This window comes from Dendrobates tinctorius, unplaced genomic scaffold (assembly GCF_039654945.1).
Source record: "Dendrobates tinctorius isolate UK_male_01 unplaced genomic scaffold, ASM3965494v1 ptg000201l, whole genome shotgun sequence".
Lineage (NCBI taxonomy): Eukaryota > Metazoa > Chordata > Amphibia > Anura > Dendrobatidae > Dendrobates > Dendrobates tinctorius.
The window spans coordinates 3,799,526-3,815,054 of record NW_027361868.1 but is presented as its reverse complement, the minus strand read 5'-3'; the positions used below and the strand labels follow the sequence as shown (position 1 = coordinate 3,815,054).

General features: G+C 45.8%; 1 protein-coding gene across 5 annotated transcripts in view; it reads right to left on the bottom strand.

The window, feature by feature from the left end:
* Positions 1–15,529, bottom strand: part of ESRRG (estrogen related receptor gamma) — a 1,000,720-nt gene that overhangs the window by 331,441 nt on the left and 653,750 nt on the right. The window lies entirely within an intron of this gene.

Below are 15,529 nucleotides of genomic sequence, written 5' to 3'. Positions count from 1 at the left end.
TGCATTGCCCCTCGCTGTGATCTGAATGAACTCCGGGTGAAGACAGCCATCCTCAAGCCTGACATAACTTAGCACACGTGTTCTTTACGGCTCATGCCATATATACCCGCTCTCCAGCAGTGTGAGAGGTTTCTTGTATCCAACACAGTGTTCGTCAGCTGGAAAATATTTACAAAGAGAGCACCGCAATATAGCTGCACTTAAAGACCTGGCAATTACCATAATTCTACATGTTAAGTATTTATAACATACGCACCATATATTTTATCACCTTTTACGTTTAATATATACTGAAAGTTACAAGAAGAGCCGAACTGTCTGACTAGCTGCAATTACCGTAAATCAGTAAAATAGTGGGTTGGGTGAGGTACACAGTCCACAAGTCACACAGAAGCCATTTTATGTGCTGTTTATGTCTGGTTTATAATTGGAAAGTGATCTACCAACCTAGATACGTATATTTAGTTCCACAAGCCTAATAAATACAAGCATAAGTTAAAATATCAACCTGTTGTCTCTCAGAATGTTCTCTGTCCCTCAAACATTGATGGCATCTGGGACATGAAACTTATGCTACAATACTTGGAATCCATGAAGTACTTAAGAAAGTGTGCCCTCAATGCTCAGAATAATCTGCAGTGTGTGTACAAGAGGCCATTAAGTGACTCTATGTGACAGTTGATCAAAATTGACAGCAGCAGCATGGAGGACATTATCCAAAAGTACTGAACATTGTAACTGTGAATCCAACTCTGGGGCAAGCTAAAACATCAATTCTGAGAGTTTCTCTGCTACTCTCACATTGTGTTCTTCCCTTCTGCTCCGACACATCCATAGACTTCAACAGGCAGATGTAATCTGATCCCTCAGTGAGCTCACAGTCTGTATTGTCTTGAACAAGAGGGATTTTAACTAGGGATGTGCAAACCCGAACTGTAAAGTTCAGGGTTCATACCGAACATTTAGTGTCCATGCAAGGACCCCGAACATGGGCTTTTCTGTGTTTTCTGGGGCAGCTGTGGGTTGCTATTTTTAGGCTGAGGAGAGCCAGTTTCCATGGCCCCTTCCCAGTCGGAGAATAACAGCACCCAGCTGTCTGCTTTAGCTTGGCTGGTTTTAAAAAAAGGGGAGGAACCCCATTCCATTTTTTAAATTATTTGTTTAAACAATTTAAAAATACAGCATGGGGACTCCTTAATTTTTGATAATCCGCCAATATAAAGATGACAGCTGGGGGCTGCAAGTTACCTACGCTGCTTAGCAAAAGTAAAGGGGTACCCACTCCATTTTTTTTTTTTAATTTATTGCACAGGCGCAATCTGAAGAATACTCTCAACATCTTGCACCTGTTCTCGCTGCTTTTAGCAAGACCAGGATTACGATGATGAAAGTAGTACTCTCATCAGATGACGACTACTGTATGACTCTGGAAGTAACCTTTTTACTGCTGGTCAGAGCTACAGGCTCACATGCTATTATCTGTGCTACAACGAAGAAACCGCAGTTCAAACTTGCCACCAATGAGAGCCAGTGTTTCTCATCCTGTCACACAGATAAAAGCGTGGGAAACACCGGATGCTCAGGTCATTCATTCATTTGAACGGCGTTCAGGTTCGGGTTCGACTTCGGTTACTGTTCTGGTAATCGAACCGAACTTTTCAAATGCTCGGCCGAACCCGACAGACCTGAACATCCACAGGTACTTCCACTAATTTTAACAGTATTTCTGATTGAATCATGAGTTCTGGATTAAGGAGAGGTAAAAGTGGCTCATAAGTGGAGAATGAAACATAGTTTTCTGATAATATATATTATATAGTTTGTTATATTCACTATCGGGACACTGACCATTTATATGACTCCATACAAAATCCAAAAGATCTGGACAATTTTCATTCATATAATATACCTCCTGATGGATTTTTTTTCTACTCTCCTGCATTGTAGGTCTGGAGTGTTGCACTGACCATAGTGACATGATGTTCATGGTGACAAATAGTCCAATCACTGTCCATCACTGTGAATACTATTTTGTTGTGGCCTATAGCAATTGCATGATACAAGCCAATGACACTGTGTGACCAACATGGTCCCAACTAGTCAATGCAATGTAGGAATGGAGAGAAACCAGGAGTGGAGAAGATAACATAATCCTTATGCTAAGTATCTGCTTTTATTTTTCTATTTATTTTATGGGTTCCTCTGTCTTGTTGAAAAACTTTTGGATCCCAGGCAACCCCATTAAAGGGGCTACAAGTCTGCAGTCACTGTATGTGACTGCAGGCTTGTGAATCCTCACATTTTGTGCACTGCACACTATGAGGATTCTCCAGTGCCGGGAGCAAACGGCAAGTGGTCATGTTACCACTAGTATGTAATTTACATACTTCTAGCCACATTCCAACCAGACGTGCCATGTCTAGTTGGCATGTGACTGCATTTCCAAAAATCTACTCTCCCGTCATCGGCACCAGAAAATCCTCACAGCACGCAATGTGAGAGATGTGATGATGTGAAGTTTTCAGTCACATAGAGTGATTGTTGACTTGTAGATTAGTTTTGAACCACCTTCTTTAAGTTTGTCCAAAAGAATTTGACTTAAACCATTTTTAAGATGCACTTACCCATTAAATTAGATGCACTTACTATGACTGCACTCCACTGTACTCTACTGTAACCTACAGACAAGCCCTCTATGGAATTTAAAGGGGTTTTCCACTCTCACGAAGTCATATCATATTCTAGCTATCCTATTTCTTTGACCCCAAACAATCCTGAAGATGGAAAGAGTTCAGCACTAGCAAAGCTTTGCATTGGACATCCGACTGTTCAGGGTACTATAGTCATCCCCACTCACTTAAAGGGAATCTGTCACCCCATTTTTGGCCTATAAGCTGCGGCACCGCCATCATGGGCTTATCTACAGCATTCTCTAATGCTGTAGATAAGCCCTCGATGAAACATGAAAGATAAGAAAAACAAGTTAGATTATACTCACCCGGGGGTCCGGTGCGGTGGGTGTCGCGGTCCGCTCCGACGCCTCCCATCTTCATACGATGACGTCCTCCTCCTTGCTTCTCACTCGGCTCCTGCGCAGGCGTACTTTATCTGCCCTGTTGAGGGCAGAGTAAAGTACTGCAGTGCGCAGGCACCGGGAGAGGTCAGAGAGGTCCGGCGCCTGCGCACTGAAGTACTTTCCACTGCCCTCAACAGGGCAGATAAAGTACGCCTGTGCAGGAGCCGAGGGAGAAGTAAGAAGGAGGACATCATTGTATGAAGATGGGAGGCACCGGACCGGACGGCGACACCCATCGGACCGGACCGAACGCCAGTTTGAGCATAATCTAAGTCTTTTTTCTTATCTTTCAGGTTACATTGGGGGCTTATCTACAGCATTACAGAAGGCTGCAGATAAGCCCCTGATGGCGGTGGCCGCAGCTTATACGCCAAAAATGGAGTGACAGATTCCCTTTAAAGAGCTGTGCTGCAGTTACCCTGCACAGGAAGATGACCTGGGGCTGCTGCGCAGGACAAAAACAGTAAAGGGATTGCAGCAACGCTGGGTCCCCTTCCTTTTCCATATCGATGGGAATCCCGGAGAACAGACCTCCTCTGTCTTAGTGCAACTTTTTGAGATGAGCCTAGGGGAGTAATGATTCTCTTTGCGTAGGCCTCCAGATGGTGTAAGGAGACTTGTAAGCCAGGCAATACTCTGCATATCTTTATGAAATTGGAAAATAACTTTAATTCTGGGGTTATACAGTGATAGAAAGTCATGATTGGGCAAAGATTCATCTTAGCTCCATTTTTTGACCTGTTCAAAAATATTTAAAACCCCTAACCTTTTGTGGCTAATTACATTTCCAAACAATTACCCACCAAAACATAAAAAAACTATAAAAAGCCATTGAATTCAATGCCTCAAGAGAATATACTACAAGTGAACATTGATTCTCACTCATGAAGCACGACAGGTGCTCTTTAAGACAGTTTTACTGTTATGTCTCACTGTATTTATGGTGTCTGATATATGGACCATGCTTTGGACTCTTTATTGTCACTGTTTGCCTGTTGTTTTTTAGTTCTCTCCCGAAACTGAAGGAGCATGACTTTTATAGTGTATAGAAATATTTGCGTGTTTAGCTGCCAGCAATTATGATGTTACCAACAGTACTCATATATTCATATTATTATATATATGTATTTATTCAATTATATACAATGCACAATTATATTATATGGAACTTTTAGAAAAAAAGTTGGTCTAAAGAACATCTCTCAGTCTGGAGGATTCAATTTGTCCATACATTGCTTAAGCAGCCTATTAATTTCAGTAGGAATTGTGTAGTTCTTCACTTGCCCTATGAGGGTGCTGTAGGAATATTGAACACTTGGCTTATTGTTAAAGAGGAGAAAATGGCATTTGGGCAAACAAGATAAGAATGAAGTGATTAACCGGAGTCAGCATGGGTTTGTAACTAATAAGTCATGTCAGACTAACTTAATTTCCTTCTATGACAGAATCACTGACTGGATGGATCAGGGAAATGCGGTAGATATAGTATATCTTGACTTTAGCATTTGACAAAGTATCTCATACAATCCTTATTGAAAAAATGTTGAAGTATGGAATGGACAAGGCAATGGTTAGGTAGATTCATAATTGGCTTAGTGATCGGACCCAAAAAGTGGTCGTAAATGGCTGCACATCCAGTTGGAAGAATGTCTCTAGTGGGGTACCACAGGGCTCTGTCCTGGGTCCTGTATTGTTCAACATCTTTATCAATGATTTAGATGAAGGAATTGAGGGTAAACTGATTAAATTTGCTGATGACACAAAGCTAGGAGGGATAGCTAATACTAGAGAAGAGTGAGAGAGGATTCAAAAGATATAAATAAACTGGAGCAATGGGCAGCAGCTAGCAATGGTTTTTAACAGGGAAAAATGCAAAGTCCTACATCTGGGCAATAAAAATGAAAAATCATATACAGAATGGGAGGAATAGAGCTAAGCAACAGCACATGTGAAAAAGACGTGGGTATACTAATAGATCACAGACTGAACATGAGTCAACAGTGTGATGCAGCAGCAAAAAAGGCAAATGCAATTCTGGGATGTATTAAAAGTAGCATACAGTCTAGATCATGTGAAGTCATTATTGCCCTTTACTCCTCTTTGGTCAGACCTCATCTGGAATATTGTGTGCAGTTTGGGGCACCACATTTTTAAAAAGACATCAACAAACTGGAGCAAGTACAGATAAGAGCGACCAGAATGGTGACCGGTCTGCAAACCATGTCCTATGAGGAAAGTTGCAGGATTTGGGAATATTTAGCCTGCAAAAAAGAAGACTGAGAGAAGACTTAATAGCTGTCTACAAATATCTCAAGGGCTGTCACATTGTAGAAGGATCATCTTTATTCTCATTTGCACAAAGAAGGACTAGAAGCAATGGGATGAAACCGAATGGAAGGATACACAGATTAGATATTAGAATTTTTTTTTGACAGTTAGGGTGATCAATGATTGGAACAGGCTGCCACGAGAGGTGGTGAGTTCTCCTTCAATGGAAGTTTTCAAACAGAGGCTGGAGAGACATCTGTCTGGAATGATTTAGAGAATTCTGCTTTGAGCAGGGGGTTGGACCAGATGACCCTGGAAGTCCCTTCCAACTCTAACATTCTATGATTCTATGAATTCACTTCCAATTTTTTGTGATTTGACTACACGGATCAAGCAAACTGGCTACCAAGAAGAAATAAAAAAATAGAAAAACCCGGTCCTCACCTGTTTTTTTTGGTCTGTTCACTAATGTGGTTTTCACTGTGACATTCTTGGTGGCCTCCAGCACCCAAGATATTTGGTGTCTACTGCGCTGGCTAATGCCATAATGTGATAATATCGCAACCAGAAGACAGCAAAGATGTCGGGCACTGGAAAAAATTGATGAGGGTCCAGTGTAGACCACACTAGTGACCGAACCAAAGATGACTACTTGACCACAGTGGGGCTGTACAGTGGGTGAGATTTTTTTTATTATGCTCTGGGGTCTAGAGAGAGCTCAGGGCAAAATAATGTACACTCTAGTTGTATCAAATAAACTCAAGGTGAGTTGAACTTCCTGGCCAAATTCGGGAGCTGTTGAATTCCAATTTGGGCAAATTTGCTCATCACTATCTGTGGTTGATCCACAGATCACAGGTGATCACTATAGTACAACTAATTAGCTCACAAACGATGATTTCTTCTAACCAAAAAGCATTGTTGTCCGATCGACCCCTTCAAGTCAACTAACGCCAACCCACTAGACCTGGATGTATATAACATTTATCTCTATCACTTTCAGATGAATAGCTGCAACCTCATGCTGACATATTATAATAAACCAAGAAATTCTTAGAAACGTACGTCAGAGCTGTCAATCACGGCATGGACTTCAGACTCACTGAACATTCCCTTCAATTACTACCAAAAGAATTCCTCTAATAACCACAAGTATTTGCTTTCCTTCTGTACAGCTGGCTATGCAAATGAGATAAGCTTTGGCCAAAATCGTCCATTTCAATAGATTTGTCCAAATTGGTTATGTTATGGTCGTGCTTAGCAATGAGCGAGTAGTGAAATATTCGGACTCGCTGTACTCGTAACGAGTAGCGAGTCCAATGTACTGTAAGTCTATGGGAAATGCGAGTAATGGGCTGTGTGTGTATGTGCGGGGCTGTGCTGGCCTCTGCGGGGACTGTGTAGGGACTGTGCTGGGCTGTGCGGGGACTGTGCCGGGCTGTGCGGGGACTGTGCTGGGCTGTGCGGGGACTGTGCTGGGCTGTGCGGTGACTCTACGGGGACTGTACTGGGCTGTGTGGGACTGTGCTGGGCTGTGCGGGGACTGTGCCGGACTGTGCAAGGACTGTGCGGGGACTGTGCCGGGCTGTGCGTGGACTGTGCTGGGCTGTGCTGGACTGTGCTGGGCTGTGCGGGGAATGTGCGGGGACTGTGCTGGGCTGAGTGGGGACTGTGCCGGGCTGAGTGGGACTGTGCTGGGTTGTGCGGGACTGTGCTGGGTTGTGCGGGGAATGTGCGGGGACTGTGCTGGGCTGTGCGGGACTGTGCTGGGCTGTGTGAGGACTGTGCCGGGCTGTGCAGGGACTGTGCCGGGCTGTGCAGGGACTGTGCTGGGCTGTCCGGGGACTGTGCTGGGCTGTGCGGTGACACTGCGGGGACTGTGCTGGGCTGTGCAGGGACTGTGCCGGGCTGTGCAAGGACTGTGCGGGGACTGTGCCAGGCTGTGTGGGGACTGTGCTGGGCTGTGCTGGACTGTGCGGGGAATGTGCGGGGACTGTGCTGGGCTGAGCGGGGACTGTGCAGGGACTGTGCCGGGCTGTGCGGGGACTGTGCCGGACTCTGCAAGGACTGTGCGGGGACTGTGCTGGGCTGTGCTGGACTGTGCTGGGTTGTGCGGGGAATGTGCGGGGACTGTGCTGGGCTGTGCGGGACTGTGCTGGGCTGTGCGAGGACTGTGCCGGGCTGTGCAGGGACTGTGCCGGGCTGTGCGAGACTGAGCTGGGCTGTGTGGGGACTGTGCTGGGCTGTGTGGTGACTCTGCGGGGACTGTGCTGGGCTGTGCGGGGACTGTGCCGGGCTGTGCAAGGACTGTGCGGAGACTGTGCCAGGCTGTGCGGGGACTGTGCTGGGCTGTGCGGGGACTGTGCTGGGCTGTGCAGGGACTGTGCCGGGCTGTGCGAGACTGTGCTGGGCTGTGCGGGGACTGTGCTGGGCTGTGCGGTGACTCTGCGGGGACGGTGCTGGGCTGTGCGGGGACTGTGCTGGGCTGTGCAAGGACTGTGTGGGGACTGTGCCAGGCTGTGCGGGGACTGTGCTGGGCTGTGCTGGACTGTGCTGGGCTGTGCGGGGAATGTGCGGGGACTGTGCCGGGCTGAGCGGGGACTGTGCCGGGCTGTGTGGGACTGTGCTGGGTTGTGCGGGACTGTGCTGGGCTGTGCGGGGAATATGCGGGGACTTTGCTGGGCTGAGCGGGGACTGTGCTGGGCTGTGTGGGACTGTGCTGGGTTGGTGGGACTGTGCTGGGCAGTGCGGGAACTGTGCGGGCTGTGACGAATATTGCGAGGTGAGTAGTGAAATTTACTCGCCAGGATTCGAGTACCGCATTACTCGACGAGTACCGAATCCTAACGAGTATACTCGCTCATCCCTAGTCGTGCTATTAAATGATTGTGCTGCATTGGGGTTCAAACCTTGTAAATCCCACTAATTAACAGAATGAAGGGAGTGAATATTATGGGCCCTTAATTGTAGACAAGTCTGGTAATGAAACTGCAATGAATGGGATTGCTCAGTAACTGTCCTACAATATCATATGCTTGGACGAGGGTGCTGTGTTGGGTATTACAATGAACGGGTGCAGCATGGTGACCATGGTGGTCTCTTTTTGGGGCCTCAAAGTGGAGATCCCACTGATCATACTGTATATTGGTCACACAGAGATAGCTCTTATCCAATAGCTCTCTCTCTGGACTCTTTCATACTAGAGATGATTGAACCTATTTGATGCAGATTAAATGCGTGTCGAATTTTAGGAACTTTGCTGAATATAGCAAATTCAAACAATTTTTTGTTTGATTCAAGTGAATCTCAATAAAAATGCCGACCACCATTTTTCAGAAAGCCGAAGATTACAAGAGCCAGAGAAGATTCACATGAACTCAGGTACAGCAGCTGCACAGGCTTCCCCTTAAAGACTTGCAGCTATCACATTGCATGGTATAGCACAAACAATTAAAAAAGGACTATCATAGCCTGTATAAAAGCCGAGGCAGGGAATGCAGGAGATATTTTGTGGTTAATCTGGATAGTAGGAAGACTTCACAGATCACAGCATAGCAATAGAGATAAGAGGAGAAAGTCATAAAAGTCATAAAACACAATAAATATCATGGGTAGTGTGCGACAGCTCGACAGTGATAAGTGATTGAGGTCACTTGGACATTGCTAAGGCTGTTTGCATTAAAGAGCTTGAAAAGCGGTCAATACAGTCCTAGGAGATCTCAGATTGTTACATACATTTTTCAGGGCAATTTTCGGTGAACCAATTTACTGTGAATCAAATTTGTGGGAAAAATTCAACGTAACAGGATAATTTTAATTTCAAAAGATTCTCTCATCTCTGTATGCTCAAGGTTACCAAACTGTCATGGATTTAACACTGTGCACTCAGTGATATCGTCCTGCCAGGTCATGTAACCCAGATCAGGCAGTGGGAAACCACAAGAGTATTTAGGTAGGTGACATCCTGCCACTACTTAGGATTAGGGATATCTCTGCTACAATTATGATTGTTCCATCACTGCTATATGAGATTTCCTTGTTAAAAAATTGCTACTTCTACAATCGTTGTCTCAGTACTGCTACATCATGACTTGCACTGATACATCAGTCTCCTTTTCTATCATTCTGCTACTGCAAATAACATTGTCCCAGCATTGTTAGATTGACTTCAGCTCTACTACACCATTTCTCATTGTTCCAGCTCTGCGACACAAGTTCCAGCTCTGCTCACATCACTTATCATTGTTCCAGCTCTGCTACACCAGTTGCCATTGTTCCAGCTCTGCTACACCAGTTGTCATTGTTCCAGCTCTGCTACACCAGTTGTCATTGTTTCAGCTCTGCTACACCAGTTGTCATTGTTCCAGGCCTGCTACACCAGTTGTCATTGTTCCAGCTCTGCTACACCAGTTGTCATTGTTCCAACTCTGCTACACCAGTTGCCATTGTTCCAGCTCTGCTACACCAGTTGTCATTGTTCCAGCTCTGCTACAAGACTTGTCATTGTTCCAACTCTGCTACACCAGTTGTCATTGTTCCAACTCTGCTACACCAGTTGCCATTGTTCCAACTCTGCTACACCAGTTGCCATTGTTCCAACTCTGCTACACCAGTTGTCATTGTTCCAGCTCTGCTACAAGACTTGTCATTGTTCCAACACTGCTACACCAGTTGCCATTGATCCAACTCTGCTACACCAGTTGCCATTGTTCCTGCTTTGCTACACAGCTTGTCATTGTTCCAACTCTGCTACACCAGTTGCCATTGTTCCAACTCTGCTACACCAGTTGCCATTGTTCCAGCTCTGCTACACCAGTTGCCATTGTTCCAGCTCTGCTACAAGACTTGTCATTGTTCCAACTCTGCTACACCTGTTGCCATTGTTCCAGCTTTGCTACACAGCTTGTCATTGTTCCAACTCTGCTACACCAGTTGCCATTGTTCCAACTCTGCTACACCAGTTGCCATTGTTCCAACTCTGCTACACCAGTTGTCATTGTTCCAGCTCTGCTACACCAGTTGTCATTGTTCCAGCTCTGCTACATGACTTGTCATTGTTCCAGCTCTGCTACACCAGTTGCCATTGTTCCAACTCTGCTACACCAGTTGCCATTGTTCCAACTCTGCCACACCATTTGTCATTGTTTCAGCTCTGCTACATGACTTGTCATTGTTAAAACTCTTCTACACCAGTTGCCATTGTTCCAACTCTGCTACACCAGTTGTCATTGTTCCAACTCTGCTACACCAGTTGCCATTGTTCCAACTCTGCTACACCAGTTGTCATTGTTCCAGCTCTGCTAAATGACTTGTCATTGTTCCAACTCTGCTACACCAGTTGTCAATGTTCCAACTCTGCTACACCAGTTGTCATTGTTCCAGCTCCGCTACACCAGTTGTCATTGTTCCAACTCTGCTACACCAGTTGTCATTGTTCCAGCTCCGCTACACCAGTTGTCATTGTTCCAACTCTGCTACACCAGTTGTCATTGTTCCAACTCTGCTACACCAGTTGTCATTGTTCCAGCTCCGCTACACCAGTTGCCATTGTTCCAGCTCTGCTACACAGCTTGTCATTGTTCCAACTCTACTACACCAGTTGTCATTGCTCCAACTCTGCTACACCAGTTGTCATTGTTTCAGCTCTGCTACATGACTTGTCATTGTTAAAACTCTGCTACACCAGTTGCCATTGTTCCAACTCTGCTACACCAGTTGTCATTGTTCCAACTCTGCTACACTGTTGTGAGTTCATTTTCCCCTTCATTACTGAGGCCCGAGGAACTCCCTCTTCTGGTAAAGAAAGGTAGTGAGCCTGATTGTCAAACACCTGAGGCTGATGATTGTGACTGGCTGAGTGGAGTTACAGACTGGATATAATGCTGCCGACGCCCTTCTGCCCTGCGGGTGATTTCTCTGTGGGATCCTTGGAGACCAGTCTGGATTCCTGCTCCTCCAAAGCTAAGTTTGCTGCTCGGCCTTTTGCTTTTGTGCTTTGACTTTGTTTTTGCTTTGTTTTTCTGGATTTCTGCCATTCCCTGCTGGGGTGTGCTGAATTCATTTAGCTCTGTCTTCTGAAAATACCTGAGTGCTGATTCAGTTTTTGAAGCCTAGCTTCTTCAGGGCCTTTTTCATATCAGCTGGTTGGCTTATGTTTTTGATAGGGTTTTGGCAGATTGCAGACAGCAGCCTTCCTGTCCTTTCCTATCTAGGTAGTTTTGGGGCCCCGTCTTTGCTCAGTCTATCTTTCTGTCTGTGTTGGTATTTTCATCTTGCTTCACCGTCATTATATGTTGGGGGCTGCCTATTGCTTTGGGGTCTGCTCTGGGGCAGTTTAGATTTCCCCTTTCTTTCTTTAGGCCTATGTATTTCTCTGGCTGTGATCGAGGGGTCTAGGGCATCGTAGGAACCCCCCACGGCTACTGCTAGTTGTGTTGATAGGTTCAGGGGTCTGCAATCTGATAGTTGCCAACTTCTTTGGTTTTCTGGACTTAGCTTGTATTTTTGCTTTTGCCTCCTACGGTGACTCATTCATAACACTACACCAGTTGCCATTGTTCCAACTCTGCTACACCAGTTGTCATTGTTCCAGCTCTGCTACATGACTTGTCATTGTTCCAGCTCTGCTACACCAGTTGCCATTGTTCCAACTCTGCTACACAGCTTGTCATTGTTCCAACTCTGCTACACCAGTTGCCATTGTTCCAACTCTGCTACACCAGTTGTCATTGTTCCAGCTCTGCTAAATGACTTGTCATTGTTCCAACTCTGCTACATCAGTTGTCAATGTTTCAACTCTGCTACACCAGTTGTCATTGTTCCAGCTCCGCTACACCAGTTGTCATTGTTCCAACTCTGCTACACCAGTTGTCATTGTTCCAGCTCTGCTACACAGCTTGTCATTGTTCCAACTCTGCTACACCAGTTGTCATTGTTCCAGCTCCGCTACACCAGTTGCCATTGTTCCAGCTCTGCTACACAGCTTGTCATTGTTCCAACTCTGCTACACCAGTTGTCATTGTTCCAACCCTGCTACACCAGTTGTCATTGTTCCAACTCTGCTACACCAGTTGTCATTGTTCCAGCTCCGCTACACCAGTTGCCATTGTTCCAGCGCTGCTACACCGGTTGCCATTGTTCCAGCTTTGCTACACAGCTTGTCATTGTTCCAACCCTGCTACACCAGTTGTCATTGTTCCAACCCTGCTACACCAGTTGTCATTGTTCCAACCCTGCTACACCAGTTTCCATTGTTCCAGCTCTGCTACTATAGTTCAGCATTCCTTCTACAGCTTGTTACATCTTCTACACCACTGCACTCTAAGGCCGGTTTCACACTAGCGCTTTTTCAGCGCGCGCACGGCCGGGGGTAGCTCCGCCCCCGAGCCGGCTCTCTGCCCGGCGTGCCCGCCCCTTCCTTGTAGCCCCGCCTCCTAGCGGACAGCGGCGCCTGCGATCGGCGCACCCTATCTTTAGCATAGGGTGCGCCGATCGTGCGCAGGCCGTGCGCTAGTTGCGCTTTGACCTGCGCTGCGCACTTTTGACGGTGCGCCGTGCGCGCCAAAATCCGAAAAGTTTGATTTTGGCGCGCACGGCGCACCGTCAAAAGTGCGCAGCGCAGGTCAAAGCGCAACTAGCGCACGGCCTGCGCACGATCGGCGCACCCTATGCTAAAGATAGGGTGCGCCGATCGCAGGCGCCGCTGTCCGCTAGGAGGCGGCGCTACAAGGAAGGGGCGGGCATGCCGGGCAGAGAGCCGGATCGGGGGCGGAGCTACCCCCGGCCGTGCGCGCGCTGAAAATGCGCTAATGTGAAACCAGCCTAACTCATCCACCTTGTTGTACCAGTGTCATTTGTCATTGTTTCTCAAGAGCCACACAACTGGACTAGGAGCATCAAGGATCCACCTCATTGGGTGAGACATCAGTCATTTTGTCGGTGTACTTGCTTTCAATGGGAAGAGCGGAGTAAGCCTCTGCTATACAGCTGTTCCAGTGGCTTGTCCCCCTACTCCTAGTATTGAAATTCAGCTGCTCAACAATTGTTGGGGGAGAGTTCACACGTTGCACTTTTTCAGCATTTTGTTATGCAAACTTAAAGCTGTTTTTTACAGTATCAGCAAAAGCTGTGAGATTTCAGAAATTTCCTGCACTTCTTTTTTTTTCCTGACTGAATTGGAAAACTGGAGCGTTTTTTTTATATCTGTACCGTGTCCATTCTTCCAGCATTTTTGCAGCATTTTTTATCCATAGCAAACAATGACAAATTGAAAAAATTCGGCAAAAAATGCAACACCATTTTTCGCTCCGTTTTCCTGTATCTTTTTAAGAGTTTTTTCTGAATTAAACTAACTTTGTCCAACATGTACTGTCGACAAAGCACATATATAATCCATACCCTAAAAACACTGCAAAAAAAAAAAACATTTGAAAACGCCATAAACAAGTGCTGCGAAAATGCACAGCTTTTTAACTACCAAGAGAGCAGGTTTTGGCTACAGGAAAAAAAAACCGTTGTGTGTGACCATAGACTTATGTATATATATAATGATCAATATGTAAAAAAACAGGTTGTTATATCTGGCCAATCATACAGGTGCTGCTAACCTACCCCTGACATTGGCCAAACAGAGTCTTCATAAGGCTAGTTTCACATTTGCGCTTTTGAGCGCAGTGACGGCCTGCGCACGACCACTGCTAAGCCCCGCCCCTGCCGCGCCTCCGCCGGTAGCTCCGCCTACCTGCGCATGACGCTGCTTGCGTCCTGCGTCCCCTATCTTTATCACTGGGGGCGCAGGCCGTGCGCAGTATGCATTTGGCGGCGCATGCGTCCTTTTCACGGTGTGCCGAGCGCAACCAAACTGCAGCAGGTTGCATTTGGCGCTGGCCGTCACTGCGCTCAAAAGCGCAAATGTGAAACTAGCCTAAGACATGTAAAGAAGATCCAGTGCACCTCCACACTACCTACTACCGTGTTATTCTCTATCCATTTTAGTCACAAAAATTATTGCAAGAATTTTCTCACCTTTGCGGTGACGTCAGTGAGGTGAAAGGAGTTCACCGCGAGGCACTGAGATGAGCAAGCACACGCAGCTCAGTGTCTCTGCTGGATGGCAGGCTGTATAGTCACATCATGCAACAATGCTGCCTACCATCTAGATGTAGCAGAGATAGACGCGTCACGGGACAAATGGATTATTATCTTCTCGGCAGACTGGTGAGGAATATGGTTATTTATTATTTTAATTCTGTTACCGGAGACATTGACTTCAGTGGACTGGACGTTGTTGTGAGTATACGTGTTTTAGGTAAATGTAGTTTCATTAAAGGAGTCTGTGTCATTATTTCAATTGAAGAACTTTATTCTGATTGTGTTTTTTTTATGCAATATCATTATGGGGTTAATAATGGGGGCATCTTATACACACCTCTCCATTGCTAACCTAAGGGCTTGATGTCACCTGACAATACAAAGATGATATCAACCCCCCCCAACCATCACCTCACTTGCCACCACAGCAGGGCAATTGGGAAGAATTGGACCAACTTATGGATGCACCATTTCTGTGCCTCCTGGAGAGCTGATGTTTTTAGTCTGGGAGGGGGCACTTTCCTAGGTTTTTAATATCAGCCCGCAGCTGTCTGCCTAGCCTTTGCTGGTTATTAATTATACAGAGACCCTACATCATTTTTTGGGGGGTCCTCTCTTTTTAATAACCAGGAAAGACTAAGTATACAGCTGTGAGCTGATATTAATAGCCTGGGAAGCTCCAGGAGTATTATCCCCTTGCCTGGCTATAAACATCTGCCCCCAGCTGTCTGCTTTCCCTCTGCTGGTTAATAATATTTTGGGGGATCCTAAAATATTTTTTTGTCTGACAGGAATTTATTTACTAAAAAAAAAAACCATGTACAGTAAACTACACACACAAAGCACTCATTATATAATCTCACACATATACAGTATATACATTGAAGAAAATTTCCTTGGAAAACTAGGTGTAAATGACGTAGAGCAATTCTCTGTGTAGAAGCTCATGTTCAAATTGCATGGAAATCAAATATCAATCGGATGCTAGGTGATAAGTATCGGATTGTACTGGTATGAAAATCGCATGACACTCGCCCCACTTTTCAGGAACAAAATCGGACTGATTTTAAAAACGCTTGCGTGTCTCCTGCCTGA